The sequence below is a fragment of the Herpailurus yagouaroundi genome, unplaced genomic scaffold, assembly GCF_014898765.1.
Source record: "Herpailurus yagouaroundi ecotype Mexico unplaced genomic scaffold, PumYag 184, whole genome shotgun sequence".
NCBI classification, from domain to species: domain Eukaryota; kingdom Metazoa; phylum Chordata; class Mammalia; order Carnivora; family Felidae; genus Herpailurus; species Herpailurus yagouaroundi.
In genome coordinates, this window is record NW_024412415.1 from 19,299,982 (window position 1) to 19,318,070 (window position 18,089).

Below are 18,089 nucleotides of genomic sequence, written 5' to 3' on the forward strand. Positions count from 1 at the left end.
CTTGCAGTATCTGTAGGAAAACCTCATTTGCAGACAGCTGCAATATGAGCTTCCTTTTCTTGCCCTGTCATTGACCTCCAACCTGATCTGAAAGAATCACCTTCTTTCAAAGTGAGAAGTTATTCATTTACCATAATAGCTCTATTCCAGGCCTCCTTAGCAGAAACTGACAATTGTGCCCAAATAAGAAGGTTTTGTGATCCTGACTACTGTTCTTACACAAGAGGACAAAACCACTACGAAATTTCCGTTCTGACAGCAACAGTAGGTGGCCATAAAGTTGCTGTTTAAAACTATGGTTGATGTGCGGCGATCACAAAAAGAGAAAGAAAAAATCATTAGGAGTTTGCACTTGCTCGGACTATATACTGGGGTTTGCCAATTATGTTCTCTTAACTTGACAGCTTATTCATTGAGCAAAAGCTGCTACATTAGAAGTTAGCTGACAGTCTGCTGTATGCAACTTTAAAATAAAACCACTTCATGAAGAGAAGTGAGAAACATAAATGATAAGCCTATTGGATAATCATTACAAATAAATAAAAAGCCTTTGATACAAGCAATTAGTCACAAGCATTACAAGCTGAAATGCAGTCCAGTGTTAAAGAGACAGTTTAGAAGCACATGGCACATTTATCACAGCTCCACAGACAAGTTATTGAGCTGTCTGTGAAAAAACAGAGCCAAACAGGAAAGCTTTCAGCAGCGAGCAGCAGTTGAGGTCCTTGATTGATAGAGCTAGATGATGCAAAGCTGTCCAATGGCTTTCTGCAAAATAAAGTGAAGGAACTCAAGGTCTTTCATGGCGCTCTCTGACCACAGATGAACAGCTACTTTATTACGACCCAGATTGAGGTTGCGCTTTGCTCCATATTCTGCCACTTTCTGATGCACACGGTTGACTTGACCAACCAGCCATTGTGTTTAACATAAGGACCTGACATCCTCACATTGTTTTTTAAAGGTTTACTATAAAGGACTGAAGATCACACTGGTTAAAAGCTCAGATTCTTTACTTGTCCTTACCAGCAACTGTTTTAACTGCCATGAATTGTGTTATGGCAGGCTTCCCATGCTGATCCACTTCTTTCTTCCTGCCCATCTTGTACCTCCAAAGACTCCAAGCAAGGACGGTCAGTACCATGACCCTAATATGTAAGGTAGTTTTCCCCCAAGAGTCAAGGTGCTGTATTGATTCATATTTTAAGTTTGTGCTTTAAAATAGTGAATGAGTTTTAGATAGGGCAAGGACACTGTTCTGAGTATTGTTTAAGAAAAGGCCATCAACTTTTCAGTTGCTTTTAGTAGGTTTCAAAAACTGAAATTTGTCTTGTTATGGAGTTTAACAGGAAATAATAAAATGCATTGATCATTTCTAGAGTTAATAAATTCTAACCAAATTTATTAATCTCAAAATAACCATGTTCCATTCTTCTTAAGTTATTCTTATGTACCCTCTAAAGAAAGAGAGAGAGAGAGAAAGAGAGAGAGAGAATAAATGAGAAAGAAGAGAAAGACTTGCTTTAGAATCATTTTTAAAGGTTACAGTCTTCCACACTATCTTTTTATACATCATTTCCAAACAGAGCTCACGCTGTAAAGATATTCTTACCTTAATCCTTTGTGTGAGATTAGAAGATTAGAAATCTTCAAGTTCTACTCCTTTATTGACATTTTAGGGCCAAACATTTTACTGACCTTTAGACTATTTTATTTTGAGTATCATAAATTGCATTGTTCAGAACACTTGGATTTCTATCTTTCATAAATGAGTAAACTGATGTAGCACTTTGAACAAAAGGATTTCATCTTAAATTAATTATGATAAGGATATATTTATTTCTAAAACTTAAGTGTGTAACCAAAACCTAATATTAGACCTCCTCTCCCCCCGCTACCAAAAAAATAGGAATTTTCTTCTATTTTTCAATTTCTTGAGAAGGAAACAAAGCTATTTAAAGCTATTAATCTGTCCAGAACCTATATTCATCTCCTGAATGTAGAAATATAAAGCAAAGTAGTTATAAAAAACATAGTCAAAGTATGACAGTTTTACTTTGTTCAAGCAATGAGAATATTCCTCTCCATAAAACAAGTACATGCCTTGCTGCATTTGGGCTCTATTTCTTTTCACAGCTGAAAAGGGGAAAATGGTTTGCTTCTCTCTAGGAACGCACATATTTCTCAATACCTCAGTTTCTTGCAAACTGAAGTAACTGGCACTTACTGGATTCTTAGACTTTTTAAGACCTCACCCCACAAAAGTAAGAACTCTGCATTTTACCAGGATCCCAGATGATTCATATAAACAATCAGGTTTGAAAATCTCTGCTTTAGGGGCGCCTGGGTGGCGCAGTTGGTTAAGCGTCCGACTTCAGCCAGGTCACGATCTCGCGGTCCGTGAGTTCGAGCCCCACATCAGGCTCTGGGCTGATGGCTCAGAGCCTGGAGCCTGTTTCTGATTCTGTGTCTCCCTCTCTCTCTGCCCCTCCCCCGTTCATGCTCTGTCTCTCTCTGTCCCAAAAATAAATAAACATTGAAAAAAAAAAAAAAAAGAAAGAAAAGCTCTGCTTTAATGAGGTAGTGCTTAGTCCTGCCTGTGTTTAGGTTCACCTGAGGACCTCTTTATTTTTTTAATATAATTTATTGTCAAATTGGTTTCCATACAACACCCAGTGCTCATCCCAACAAGTGCCCTCCTCAATGTGCATCACTCACTTTCCCCTCTCCCCCACCCCGCATTAACCCTTAGTTTGTTCTCAGTATTTAAGAGTCTCTTATGGTTTGCCTCCCTCCCTCTATGTAACTTTTTCCCCCCTCCCCTCCCCTCCATGGTCTTCTATTAAGTCTCTCAAGATCCACATATGAGTGAAAACATATGATATCATTCTCTGACGGACTTATTTCACTTAGCATAATACCGTCCAGTTCCATCCACATTGCTGCAAATGGCCAGATTTCATTCTTTCTCATTGCCAAGTAGTATTCCATTGTATATATAAACCACATCTTCTTTATCCATTCGTCAGTTGATGGACATTTAGGTTCTTTCCATAATTTGGCTATTGTTGAAAGTGCTGCTATAAACATTGGGGTACATGTGCCCCTATGCATCAGCACTCCTGTATCCCTTGGGTAAATTTCTAGCATTGCTATTGTTTGTTTTTAAAGCTCCCACGTGATTCATATGTGCAACTGGAGGTAGGTACCACCATTCTGATCAAAGCTATGGATCCTGTTGTGTTTGTCTTTTTCCAGCAGCTGCTAGGAAGCTCAACTAGTCATATGTATGTTTTAGGTAGAGTATAATATATATATATATATATATATATATATATATATATATATATATATATTTAAATTCCAGCTTTATTGAGGTATACTTGACAAGTAATAATAGAAAGATATTTAAAGTGTACATTGTAGTGGTTTGATATATGTATGCATTATGAAAGGACCCCCCCCCATCTAGTTAATTGACACATCCATTACCTCACATATTTGGTTTTCCTTTTTTTCTTTTTTGAGAACATTTCAGTTCTACTTTCTTAGCAAGTTTCAATTATACAATACAGTGTTAGTAATTGTACTCACTGTGTTTCACATTAGGTCCTCAGACCTGATTCATCTTGTAGCTGAAAATCTGTAGGTACCCTTTTATCACCCTCTCCTCATTTTCCCGCTCCCACCACCAGTCCCTGGCAAACACTGCTACTCTGTTTTTATGAGTTTAATTTTTTTTAAAGACTTCATATAAGCAATACCATGCAGTTTTGTATTTCTCTCTCTGGCTTATTTCATTTAGCACATGCCCTCAAGTTCCACTTGTGTTGTTCACAAATGGTGTAAATTATATTAATTACCATTTTATATTAAGAGCAACAAACAGTAAGTTAAAAACTAACATACATATATCTCATGCTAGTCATTGCACTAAATTTTTTTAATGTTTGTTTTTCTTGAGAGAGAGAGCCCACAAGCAGTTTGTGGGGCAGAGGGCGAGAGAGAGAGAGAGAGAGAGAGAGAGAGAGAGAGAGAGAGAGGGAGAGAGAGAGAGAGAGAGAGAGAGAGAGAGAGAGAGAGAATCCCAAGCAAGCTCCATGCTCAGTGCAGAGCCCAACGCAGGGTTCCATCTTATGACCAAGAGATCATGACCTAAGCCAAAATCAAAAGTCAGATGCTTAACCAACTGAGCCACCCAGGAACTCTTAAATTTTTCTTACGTATTTTTTTCATTTAACCCTCAGAGGAATATTACCTTTCCTATTTTACATATCAGCCAACTGAGACTATGAGGGGTTGAATACACTGATCAAAGTCAGATAGCTTATTAGTAACAGAACACCCAGGAATCAAAAGCACTTGTGTCTGACTATAAACTTACACTTTTATATCTCTGTGTATTCAATTGTTACGGCTTCTTTCCACCTGTAAAATAATTTTCTCTAAATTTCTACCTCTGTTCCTGACATACACATGTGCGTGCACACACACACACACACACACACACACACTAATTTTTCAGTTGCTAGGTTTGGTTTAGATTCTGAAGTTATAGGTGGACCTCAAACTTTAGCATGGATTAGAATCACCTGGGTCTTTTTTTTTTTTTTTTTTTTTTTTTTGGTTTTGGTTTTTTTCAACACAGGTCACTGATTCTAGGTCTTGGGTGGGCCCCAAGAATTTTTATTTCTGAAGAGATCCCAGGTGATGCTCAAACTGCTGGTCTATGCTTTAAGAATCACTGGGCTGGATTAACTGTAATGGATGTTATTATATTAGCGGTCTTTATTATGAGTTTCCTCAAATCACTTATGTAAATAAGGTGCATATAAATACAAATAGGAAAGAAGGATGATGATATATAAACTATGTTCATTAGATCTAACAATAAAATAAAGCTTCAAATAAGAAGTGATTTCCTATGCACTGCTGCAACCCCTTCCTGAGAGATCAATGGACTTCAACAGTCTCTTTTCTACAAAGCTAAAATTAGACCTGGTGTGGGTGGCAGGCAATGCCAGTACTTGAAAAGTCAAAGAAACTTACATTATGATATTGTTTATTTAGAAAATAAATTAGCAATTATGAACAATTTTAAGGTCTTCTATGCTTTGTGTTCCCTAAGTTACTTAAATCATATCAAGATACATCTAATTATTCCACAAAATGTTTTGCTTGAAGTTATAAATTATAGTACCTGAAACAATAAAAGCAACGGAATATTGTTGAGTTTATCTCAGTGATTTATGCTCTTAGTGCAAAATTGACAATTTAAGATATTCACTTGGTTTTTCTTCATCACTTTTGAAAAGAAATTTCCCACAAAACAGAATAGTAGCTAGGAAGATGCCCCTAATTATTTGTGTTAGATATTGGTCAGATGAGATTCAGAAAATAGTATTTGTATCCATCTCAGCAAAGGCAGATCTTTGCAACTTTATCATTAGAAGTTAACAAGACTGATTTATTACACTGGAAATCAGGCATAGAAAATATGAAACTATTTTAACAGCCTCTTTCTCTTCCTGGCCTGTGTCAAGTTTAAAAGAAACCAATATGTATCTTTTACTGATAACTTCAGTGGCACATGTACTTCGAGCTGTTAAGAAAAGCAAGATCTATGTGTTGTAACAAAGGAGTTTTGAAAATACTCATTAACACCCACATTTGAGGCGAAGCCGTTTGATCTAGTAATAGGAATGTCAGTTGGAACACAATTCTTAAGGTTTTTTTTTTTTTTTTTTTTTTTTTTAATGTGAAATACTGTTCCTGCCGAAAGTTGGTTAAAGAGCATGGGCTTGCCTATCACACTGATTACTTGATGTAATAGTAAGCAAGCTTCAGTGAACTGTGTGTCTTCCATCTTCCCAATCACTTAGGGATGGGCATCAGAGCTTGCCATCCATCATCCCTGGCCTGAAACATACGGTGCATCAGCAATCTTGGGCTGACCTAAATGATAGTAAATGCTGCTATGCTGTTCACAATAAGAAATTGTTGTCCACTGAATTACAGGTTTGTGATTAGATTGCTAACATGGCCAACTTGATGTATAAGTGAAGTGTCCAGGGAAGATATTCTTTAGGATCTTCTGAAGATTAATTTATACCCTTGAAATGTAGACCAATCACAGAGTCAAAAAATATGTCAAGGTATTTTTCTTGTAACCAAGAAAGCCCAGCTGTTATAACAGTCATTAATTTATTTCCGGCACCTTTATCTGCAACAGAATTTAATAAACAAGTTGTCTAATGGCTATCACCTTGACATGTGTAAAATTACCCAATATGATAATTAATTTCTTTGAAGTCAAATTCACATGGGAGCAATGGTTATATACTATTAGATATATCAACCTGAAATCTTGCTTATAATTTAAATTTACACATTTAAAAATGTTTAAATATGTCCAAATTCCTATCTGAGATTTCTGGTTGTGTGCTGTGCTCTCATACCTCAAACTTTGTCTAAAGATATCATGTAAATTACTTGGTAGACATGCTATGTATTATTTCCTTTGCTTCCTTTCCTAAAATTAAAATAGGTGGAATTAAAAATTGAACGTTAAAGAAATTCTCTCCAGGTCAACCACACAGCCCTAAAAGAAGAGTGGTTCAGGAAATTGGAGGCCTGGCTTTGACGCTGGGTTTTCTGTCTGAATTTGCTGTATCGCCTTAGATAAGCCACTTGACTGCTCTCACCATCAGCATCCACATTCAGCATCAAAAAATGATATTTGCTAGCCTAGCCAAAGTCTTATTCAGAAGGCTGGCATTCATTTCTTCAACATTTACTGAACACCCCTATTTTTCAGTCACATTGCTAAATACATGAAATGAGGAAGGCATAAGTCCAGCTGATAGCCTAGTGGAAAGGGACAGACTAGAAAACAGGCAAGTACAGTGGAAAGCTTAGTGTGCAGAAAAGCCAGCCAGGAACTTATGAAAAATGAAAATTCTGAGGATCCACAAGCCCAGATTCTGAGTCAACAAATCTAGCTTGGCTCAGATATATAACGTTTTAATTTGCATTCCAGATGATTCTAACACATAACCAGTGGTCTACAAGATAATTTCCTAAGTGCAAAGAGTAAGTGTGGGTGCTTCTGAGTATATAGGAAAAACAACTGATCAATCTTAAAAGCCCAGAAAAGGTTTTGGAAAAAGGTAGTAGAGAAATGGAAACTTCACAGGCCTCATCTGGGCACAGTGGAGGGAAGAGAGGGGAAAGCGTTCCAAGCAAGGAAATTGCATGAGAAGGAGAGTTCTTGGGGACTTGAGATAGCTGAGTCAGAAAGCAAGAGGCAAAGAGAAGACAGCCATTTGAAGGAGTTGGAAGGAGCCTATCATGAAGGACATCTGTTTCTCTTTTTAATAATTTATTTTTTGAACACATGTGCATTGAACGAGATGTTTAAAAAGGATATACAATTAAAAATTCTTCTTCCATCCTTTCTCTGCCTACCCATTTCTCTTTCTGGAAGGAAAACACCATTAACAATATTATAGGTATTAAATGCATATACAATAATGTATTAACATATATTTCTAACACCCTGTCCCAAGAAATTAAAGGATAACCTATATTATGCATAGTTCTGTACCTTGCATTTTTGGCATGATAATATGTTGGAGATTGAACCACATCTTACTCTCTATAAACACTGCATATAGTATATGGTATATACATATAGCATGATTTATTTTGCCATTCATCTGCTGGTAGACAATTAGCTTGTTTCCAATCTTTGGCTGTTACAATACTATAAAGAATAAACTTGTACCTAAGTCATTTCAAACATTTGCATTTATCTAAACTCCAAGAAACAGAATTTTGGAGTCAAGGGGTATTAGCACTTAACATGTTGGTATATTTTGCCAAATTGTTCTCCATGAGGCTGTACCAATCTGCAATCCCATTGGCAAGGTATGAGAGGATTGTTTCCTTATTCTCCATAAAGAAGTTTGACCTTTATCTTGAGGACACGGTGGAGTAAATAGAGTTTTAAGAGGAAGAATGACCTGAGTAGGCTTATATTTTAGAAAGATACCCCTCACTGCAATGTGAAGAACGGATGCATTGGAGTAGGTAAGATAGGAAGAAAGAAGGGTGGTTAGAAGCTCAGCAGTTAGCCAAGAAGAGATAACCTGCTATGGATTAGGTGAACAGACAAGGATTTTCATCGAGTGTATATTATACGCCAGACTCTGTGCTGAGCATGTAAACTACTATCACATTTATTACTTACAACAACACTGATGGGTAGCTATTGTTATTTCTAGTTTCAGACACAGAAAAAATAAACAAACAAAACAAAGCTGCAGCTCATAAGTTAATTAGTGGTCTATGTTCCTGCAGGTAGCTCATGGCAAAACTGGGACTGAAATCCACTGAAGTATGGTTCAGGGCAAGTACTTTGAACCACGATAATATCCTGTTTATGATGGAAAAAAGTAGATTCATTTGGGACTTACCAAAGAGGTAGAATTGACAGAATTTGGCAATTGATTATACACAGAAGATAAGGAAAAGGAATTGATCACTATTATCTGCCAAAACTGGGAACCCAAAAAGATTTACAATTGGGAAGCAAGGGAGAGATGTAAGGGGAGAAACTGATTTTTCGTCTGCGGTGCCAGTGGGAGGTGAAGTCAAGGATGTCTCTACTGTCTGAGAACCAGGAGAGTGGTCTGGTCTGGAGATATAGTTGGGGGCATATGGCCACTGTGCTGGGGAGTCACGAGCATGGATGAGCTCACCCCGGGAGCAACATTAAGGGGACAGATGAGGAGAACATGAAAGAAACTAAGAATAAACCAGAGGTAAGAAAAAAGGTAAGAAAACCAGAAGAAAATGTTATCCCCAAGCCAAATAAAAACAAACTGAAACAAAAACACTTTTAATTACTTTACAAAGAAATTCTTAATAACTCTTTTTTTTTCATGTCTCAGATCTCTCATGTATTATGAAAGTAATGTTCGTAAAATGTTCCCTGAACACAAGGGAAAAATAGGTTACTAACACATCTCCACCAGTACCGTCTTGCGGAGGTGATAGTCCAGGGGAAAATCGCTTTCCCTAAGCTGGCTGAGAGTCCTGATACATTTCTTTAAAGCTCTAATAACCATGCAGAAAAGTGTCAAATTGAGGATTTAAAGGCAACGGCTGTAGTCTCGGGAGAATGTCTGGGAGTGATTCCTATGTACCTGACATAACTCAGAAGCAGGAGAGTCGTACTCAATGGCTAGGAGAATTCTCCTGCACCACCTCATATAAATCTACGGAGGGCTACCCGAAGGTTTATGTGAGCTGTGTGTCCAACACGTGTTAGAAAATCAGTCTCGTTATATTTTCCCTGTAAATCCTTCCAGGAGTCTTCGAGGTTTAAGGGGGACCTTCACATTTGGAATCGAGAAATGAGTATAGATTTTCTGAGACTGCCTGGATTGTGTAATATGCAGTTCATACGATATATTTGGGGGGAAGAATATGTAGGTGCTGTCAGTCAGTTGATGGATTCAGTCTCAAGAAGTTCCAACCTGCCTGCTCTCCCCAGTTCCCTTCTAAGAAAACAAAGCAAGACAAAACAAAACAAAACGAAACAAAAAAACAAAAAACCTCTTCTCAAAGGGAATACATTGTGTCTGAAAGTGGCTTGAACAATTTCAGTAGCATAACTAGTGTGTGGCATGACCTGGAGAGATGAGAATGATTTTCTTGTTTAACAGTTTATACAATCTATCTTGTAAATTACAAATAATATTCTCTTTTGTTAGCAAATCACCTTCCACTCCTGAATACACTAAAGTTGAAAATTTAGGATTAGACTGAAATGCAGAATACACATTTTTTATGTGCCTAAGCTGATTGTTTTAGGAACAGAAGCCCTGAAAATTATATAAATAAAATTGTGGTATTAGTAAATGATTCTAAAAAAACAAGTATCTAATATATACTGTTAATATTTAAATAAAATTAATAGCAAGATTTTTAATAAACAATTTTAAATTATTAGACCAGATTTTCTATTTTATAAGTAGAAAAAAACCTGAAATAATTCTTTCTAAGCTTTATTAGAAATATCTTAAAATTAAAATTCCTCCATTCTATAAAATTTTATCTTCAAAGTCAATTGCTCATTATCCCAGACATAACAAACATAGTTGCCTTAAACAGAAAAAGAAAAAAAGATTGTTTACTTAGAGTGTTCCAAATCAAGCTTTGATTTTAGACACTTTTTTCTCCTAAGTTTGTTTTCTTTAAGCAAACTCTACCTATAATTCTAAATATTAGGCAATAAATAGCTGATTTTTGAACACAGGTGGGCATATTTACATCAAATGTGAAAGAATTATTTACTGTTTAATATGTGAATCACATATGTGTGAATCACACATTTATGTAAACATTTAGAAGCAGCGGTTTTCTTTCTTTTCTTTCTTTCTTTCTTTCTTTCTTTCTTTCTTTCTTTCTTTCTTTCTTTCTTTCTTTCTTTTCAGTGCTGATACCCTGAAATAAACAGCTTTCAAGGGCATTTCCTCTTAAGCACATAAACCTTTGTTTTTGCAGACTCTTAACATGTTCAGAAAAGTGAAATCAATTCCTATGCAGTAGAAAATAGGGATTTTCTAACCAATCTTGTACTCAAAGCAGTAACTCCGACTTCTTGATTGGCACTGTTTGAACAGTAACAGGGAGCTCATTACACCAGGAGGCCGACCAGTTCATCATTCAACAACAGATCTACATTGGAATATTTTTCCCTGAATACTGTACACAAACCTCCCTACATGTCTAGCAATGGTCCTTGCTCTGACTTCTGGAACAATCCCAACAGACCTCCCTGCTTTCACTAGGGTGCTCACTAGTCATGTCCCTCATACTAAGATTTTATCTTTTGAAGTAAATCATTCCTATTTGTCTAGTCAGTATTCCACTTCATAGTTTAGAAAGTTCTCCTCACTTCCTGCTCTAAAAGCGCTAACAATCCTCTCTAGCAGGACTATAGACCATCTCACTCAAATATCACACAATATTTAGGGTTATTATTTCCCAGAAGTTGGGCACTTAGCTTCTATCAAGGCAACCAATGTTATAAGCATATATAACTCAAAGATACTGTTGACACATACACATTTCCATTGTCTTTGGGTTCTAGCTAGAGGACATTTTTAATTAAGATATAGTTAAATTATAAAACAATATTCAATTTACCAATTTGTCTGAGGGTAATTAGAAAAATTGGAAGAACTCAGAGTATTTCAGCACAGTAAGGAGTTCACTGAAACATACACACAAGTCCAAGGTTTTCTCTCCTCCTTACAGGACTTACAGTCCGCTCCTTTCTGTGCACGTGATCATTCCTCTTTCTCTCTGCAGATGAGGCTTCTATGCTTTGAATTCCTATAGCCATCCCATCCCTGCCTTTATGTGGTCATTCTGATTTATATCAAATAGAAGCCGTACTGGGCTTCTACATTCCCAGCTTCCAATTTTGGGGGCAGAAAAATTTCATTTTGTCCCAGATCTCTAGCCACTACTGGTCCAATTAGAGATAAGTGGGGTCATAAGGTTACATGACCAGTAAGTAGCTCATGTATCTGCACTGTAGGTACAGGTTCTCTGAAAGGTCACGGGCAGGCTGTAAAGAAAAGGAAGCATCCACAGGCATCCTGAGTGTTGTCTACTATAATGCTATTGAAGCATGTGTCTGTTGGCTAAAACTCAGTATTAAACAGACAGCCAAGATTGATTTATCATCATAGAATGGTCAAACTTTTCTTGGGAAAGAATTTTTTAAAGTTTTTATTCACTTATTTGTTTAGAGAGAAAGAGAGTGTGTGCACAATGCATGCACACATCAGGGAGGAGCAGAGAGAGAGGGAGAGAGAGAATCCCAACCAGGCTCTGCACTGTCGGCACCAGAGTCCAATGTAGGGCTTGAACTCATGAACTGTAAGATCATGACCTCAGCTGAAATCAAGAGTCAAAAACTTAACTGACTGAGCCACCCAGGTGGCCCAAATAGTCACACTCTTAATCACCCTCTCAAGTCATGAGAATTTCATATGTCAGGAATTCCATTAAATATCTGCACTGGCTTATGAGGCATTTATTTGCATTCACAAGACCAATGTAGAATGTGAGTCCAAGGAATAAGCCACCTGGATATCCTAAAGAAATATAGTTGCTGTAGCTTTAATTAAGCCCCTCCTCACAGAGTACTCAGGTCTGCTCTCACAAGAGTAATGATCTCATTTATCATGTGCCCCATGCCCCAGGATGACATTATGTGAGTGAGTGAATATAATTGGTGCTGTTCCAGATGCCTTTACTTTTTTTGTTTTGGTTTACTTGTTTATCTTTATAGTAATGATTAATTAACCAAAAATGAACCAAAAAAGAAAAAAAAAACAAACAATGAACATTTAAAGTAGGTAGACTTTCTGGTCTTCAGTAAAAGGTGTGCAAAGGTGATTCATACTCAACAATACAGTAGATATGAGTTGGTCTTCCACCAAGGACAATGCTTTTGTAGGTACACACTACCTCACTTTTTCTTTTTTTCTTATGATTTCTTTCTCTCACACTGAAGGATTATATTTTTAAAAAAACTTTTTAATAAAAAAAAAACAAGAGACAATTTTTAGGATCTAGGGCTAGGCAGAATTTCTGTTAGCCTTGACTCCAAAAGTACAACCTCTCAAAGAAAATAATGATAAAATGGACTTCATCAAGGTAAAAAAAAATCTCTGCAGGAGAGAATGGGAGCACTGCTGCCAGAAACTCTTGACCTTTCTCTAGAAACTGTCCTCAGCCAGATAAGCCAACTTGACTAGAGATTCCCAGGAAGTTGCATGTCCCTCTGCGTAACAATGACTGATACTGGGGTAAAGAAAAGCCTTGGGTCTTTTATCACTATCCATGCTGTGCTCCCGGTATTGCTCTTTTGGAAATGCTCCTGACCTTCATCAGCATCCAGTAGCAAGTAGGGCTGTCCCTTCTGGACAAGCACATCTTTATCATTTCACCACAAATACTAATTTTCCACAATGACTGGAGGTTTTTTTTTTTTTATTATTATTATTAATTGGAAATCCAACGAAAGGACAGCAGTATTATGTTGCTATATGGAATACCAGGGCTCATCGACTTGGGGCAGGGAGGAGATAAAGGTGGCAAAGTTTTGATCAGAGACTTTCTCCCATAGTTCATGGATTCCAAACAGTGAAAACCAACTCTGAGAGCAAATGTTGTGCTAGAAAACTGTTTATTTTGGGGGTGCCTGGGTGGCTCAGTTGGTTAAGCGTCCTACTTTGGCTCAGGTCATGATCTCATAGTTCGTGGGTTCGAGCCCTGCGGCAGGCTCTGTGCTGACAGCTCAGAGCCTGGAGCCTGCCTGCTTCAGATTCTACGTCTCCCTCTCTCTCTGTCCTCCCCTGCTCACGCTCTATCTCTCTCCCTCTCTCTTAAAAATAAATTAAAACTTTTTAAAAATTTTAAAAAAGAAAACTTTATTTTTTCTTTCTGTGACATTCAAACATTAACTGAGTTAACTTTGTTTTTCATTTGCTAAGTACCTTATTTTGTCCCAAATGATATCCCCAAATGTGTTATGTGAATGTGTGTGTATATTTCCTTTATAGTAAGATACCATCAATTCCAAATGTGTCATGAATTGTATAACCCTTGTTAAGCTGAAAGAAATTCTACATCTACTGTCCACATTTTGTATCTCACAATGGCATGCTATTCTTACAATGCAATTCCCTTTCTTTTCCAATGTGCTGATAATGTTAGAGTCGAATACTGTGTGTGTTCAGAGGCTAGGATTTTTCTGATTCACTCTTGGCTGTTGTCTTTCCGTACAATATCATTTGATAAACTGCTTTTCACTATTCTTGCTTGCAATATTCACTGCTTTATCAGTTTGGACATCAGTTATTTCACTTGCATTTCCTTTGTGTTAATGTCACAGTTTTTTATTTCTAAAACATTTTTAATTAAGTGACCTTTCCCAGGTATTAAGCAGATCCTCTTGAAAGCCATCTGGAAACTTCTTAGCCCTTTATAATGAGCGAGTCGATTGTAAGGATAGCTCCAGATTGAAAATTTGATGGTCTCTTATAAAAGATTTACCTATTTCTACTGTCTTCAATCATATCTCTTGGTGTGACAGGCATTCTTCTGAATATAAGGGCATAGCATTTTGGTTTTACATCAAAGTATAATGCTTCTGAAGATACTTTAAGTGACAATTAAAAATCCAAACTTACTTTAAAATTTAGCCAAAAGTAGTGCTGCTAATGCAAATAATTCAGCCAAGGTGAAAACTACATGAGGAGATCCCTTCTACACATGGCTAATTTCATGCATAGGCAATGACCTTAATTCTGTAGGTGACTGGTAACTGTCTTTAACTTAGATTCATGTATTCATTAAACAAATATTTATTTACAGCCTAATGTTGACAAGTGTTGACATAGGTATGAGGGAAATAGAATTAAAAAACATAGATAAAATCTTTATTTTCATTGAACTTATGTTCTAAGATTTATAAGAGGCACCAGAGTTCTGAAATGATAAAATGTGGAGAAAATGTATAAAATATGCCTCTCAGAATAGAGAAAAAAAAGTCATGTTGCTTTAGTGTCGTTAAAATTAGATTTCTTATTCAACTGTTTCTAGCGCCTTTAATCTTATTAAAACTTCTCCAAGAGTCTACTTTCATATTCACATATTTTCCCTGAAAAAAATTCTTTCATTATATAACTTGTAAACCAAAATATTAGTTTTATATAATAAATAACACAAAACCCAGAACTTTTTCTCCTCCTTTTTTTATTTCTATAAAACAAATTAACAGAAAATTTCCATAGGATATATTCCAATTATTTTTTCTGTACTCAGATATGGAAATGTATATATGGAGAGGGAGATGGAGAACATAGGTATCCATGATACCTGCGTAGGATTTAAAATAACTCATACATTAGGCCCTCACTCCAATGCAAGGAAAACTTCCATTGGATACTGTCCTAGAATGTGTCTAACCAAGCTGCTAAAAATTAAACATAATATTGTACATATGTATTTAAATTTATATGTACATATGTGTGTATATAATTTATGTATATATGTTATGCTTTGATACCTACATATTTCAAAAGCAATATAAAGAAATAAGTGGTAGTTTTTTTGTTTTGTTTTGTTTTGTTTTGTTTTTATGAGAGTAGTAATGTGTTCCAAACTCAACAGGAGTATCACTACTAGCTGTATCCAAGTGAACATGCACTTCCATGTGTAAATGTGTTTTTTTGCTGTGCTTTTCTGTTTGTTTTTTGAGAGAGAGAGAGAGAGAGAGAGAGAGAGAGAGAGAGCGTAGAGCAGAGGAGAGGGGCAGAAGGAGAGAGAGAGAGAGAAAGAGAGCTAGAGAGAGAACCTTAAGCAGGCTCCACGCCCCTCACAGAGCTCTATATGTGACTTCATCTCACCACCTTGAGATCATGACCTGAACTGAAATCAAGTGTCAGAGGCTTAACCAACTAAACCACCCAGGCACCCAAAGATGTAAATGTTAACTTAATCTTTGATGTTCCTGGGAAGTGATTCGTGGCCAGTTTCTACAACATGCCAAGGAGGTGCCTTATATCTGGGTACTGACACTTTATGTATTAGGCTATAATCAATAGTACTTGTTACATGCTCTTTCAGTGAAATAAATTGTGCTTGTTCTACAAATAAAGTTTTAATTACTAACACAAACATCCTCATTTTGAAATCTAGTAGCCCTGTATATTCCCTAACACAGCTTCATTACCAGGTGTAAAAATTAACCTAGGGTTTAAAAGTCTTAAATGTTGATATTTGAAAAGTATAGCCTGAGCCTGTGTGTTGCTTTTTTTATGCAAAAAGATCTCTTATAAGGGAGACTGAACTCAGTTTTCTCATCTATAAAATGGAGATGATAGTTCTAGCTCACAAAGTGGTTATCGGAATCAAATTAGATAATGTGTGCAAAGCACAAAGAATTTTTGGGCTGCTACTAAAGTTGGGGAATGGTAAAAATTTGAATTTGAACATTGAGGCCCATAATTGGATTAATGTTAACCCTTTGCATTTTAATAGCTGCTGTAAACGCTCATGAGACACAGATATTTAATTACTAATGTTAAGCCTACACAATCATTTAGCCCATTCAACTATCTCAGAGGGTAGAACTGACAGCCAATAACTTCAGCAGGTTGGAAGAAGACATCTCCAGAGCCCAATGAGACAACTAGTCTCCCTGCTTTAGCCCCTTCGATCTTTGATCCATCTACCGTACTCAGAAATAACTAAATCATAAGCCTGACAACTTCCTACAGTATAACATACAAAACCATTCACAAACTGGCTCCGCCCCAACATTAAGCCTGCTCCATTCACCCATGAGATTACATTGTAATTACACCCCTCAGTTCCTATGACATTGTGTAATTGTTAATTTGTCAGATTTTGCACCAAGGGCTGTACCTCCAAGTACAGTAGTTTGGCTAGGGTCAAGTCAATCAGTGCATGCCTCTCCACATCTCCCAAGATAATCACACTTGAAAGGAATCCCCATTGTTAGCATTTTTCACAGATTCCTTGAGATATCAGTAAGATAAACATTTTGAAATGAAAATTTAAGGTTATTCAGAAAAGAGAAGTAAGTAACTCTCCATAAGCAGGTGGGTTCAGGGCAGCCATTCCTAGTGACTTAAGCAAAGAACACACTTAATGTACTTCATGTCTCATTGCTTTTTGTATGTATGATAACTTGTGCAGTGCCCATTACTTATTAGGTGAAATTTAGATGCCCATTAAATGATGATTCCCTTCTTCTTCCCTTCCTCCTCTAACCCTACCAATGCACACACACACACAGAATTTTTCAAGCTAATGCTGCCTCTTCATGGTATTGAGCAACGCAAAATCTCAGTTCCTGTGAGAACCTAGTGAAAACTGAATACAGCAGTTTGGTGGGGACTGAGATGACCTGGAGCGCACACTCATTTGGAAAAGGTTGTTTCTTGGGGTGCCTAGGTGGCTCAGTCGGTTAAGCATTTGATTTTGGCTCAGGTCATGACCTTATGGTTCGTGGGTTCAAGCCCTGAATCAGGCTGTGTGCTAACAGCTCGGAGCCTGGACCCTGCTTTAGATTCTGTGTCTCCTTCTCTCTCTGCCCCTCCCTTGCTCATGGTCTCTCTCTGTCTCAAAAATAAGTAAACATTAAAAAAAAATTAAGGGAAAGGTTGTTTCTCCTAGCCCTCTGCTACTCCTCTCCAACTTAACATCATCACACTAAAATGACAACTCGATATGACCTTTCTTGCTATTTTTCATGGGAAGCCCAGAAATCCAAAATATTTTGTGAAATCTCCTGGTTTTTAAATGTTGTCCGTTAAATTATTTTTCTTTACCCCCACGAAGCACTGTGTAAATTAAACAAAATACACATACAGGGAAGCAGTTTGGACTTGTACTACAGATCTTGAAGACTTGGCAGTCTAGAAGTACTACTATACGCATGTGAGCATGAAAGATCCACTGTTCTTTCCAAAAGACTAGGATGCTTCTTGTAAGCACCCAGGCTGTTCATGGCTGGGTTCCAATGTGCTGTCTTCTCTTATGTAAGGACTTTGGTCAGTACCTGACTCACAAAATTATGGCTCTCATTTTAATCAGCAAGGAAGAATTTCTGCACTGTAAAATCTTATTAAGGGAATTTGATTGCAAATTGAATGTAGTCCAGCACCTCTCCAAAGCTCATTTAAGATATTTGATATTTGAAAGAAAAAGCCTAAATGGGCATGTTAACTATCCATTGACCTATACTATTCCAAATTCTATCCTGCACTCTCAGACCATCAGAATATAATGTCTTAGACTACATTATCTCAGTCAATCAAAGATATGGTTTCTGAGCTATGACTCAATATCATGTTCTTTGATTTTATAGATGGCTGATATAATAAATTACCATATTTGAGAGCATTTTTTCATAACTTTTGGAAAACTGGAGGTATATTCTACTGTGTGATGTAATACTACCTTATATTGGA

General features: G+C 36.8%; 1 protein-coding gene across 4 annotated transcripts in view; it reads right to left on the reverse strand.

The window, feature by feature from the left end:
- The window catches only part of WDR72 (WD repeat domain 72), a 206,744-nt gene that overhangs the window by 42,512 nt on the left and 146,143 nt on the right, over positions 1–18,089 (reverse strand). The gene's annotated exons all lie outside the window — the stretch shown is intronic.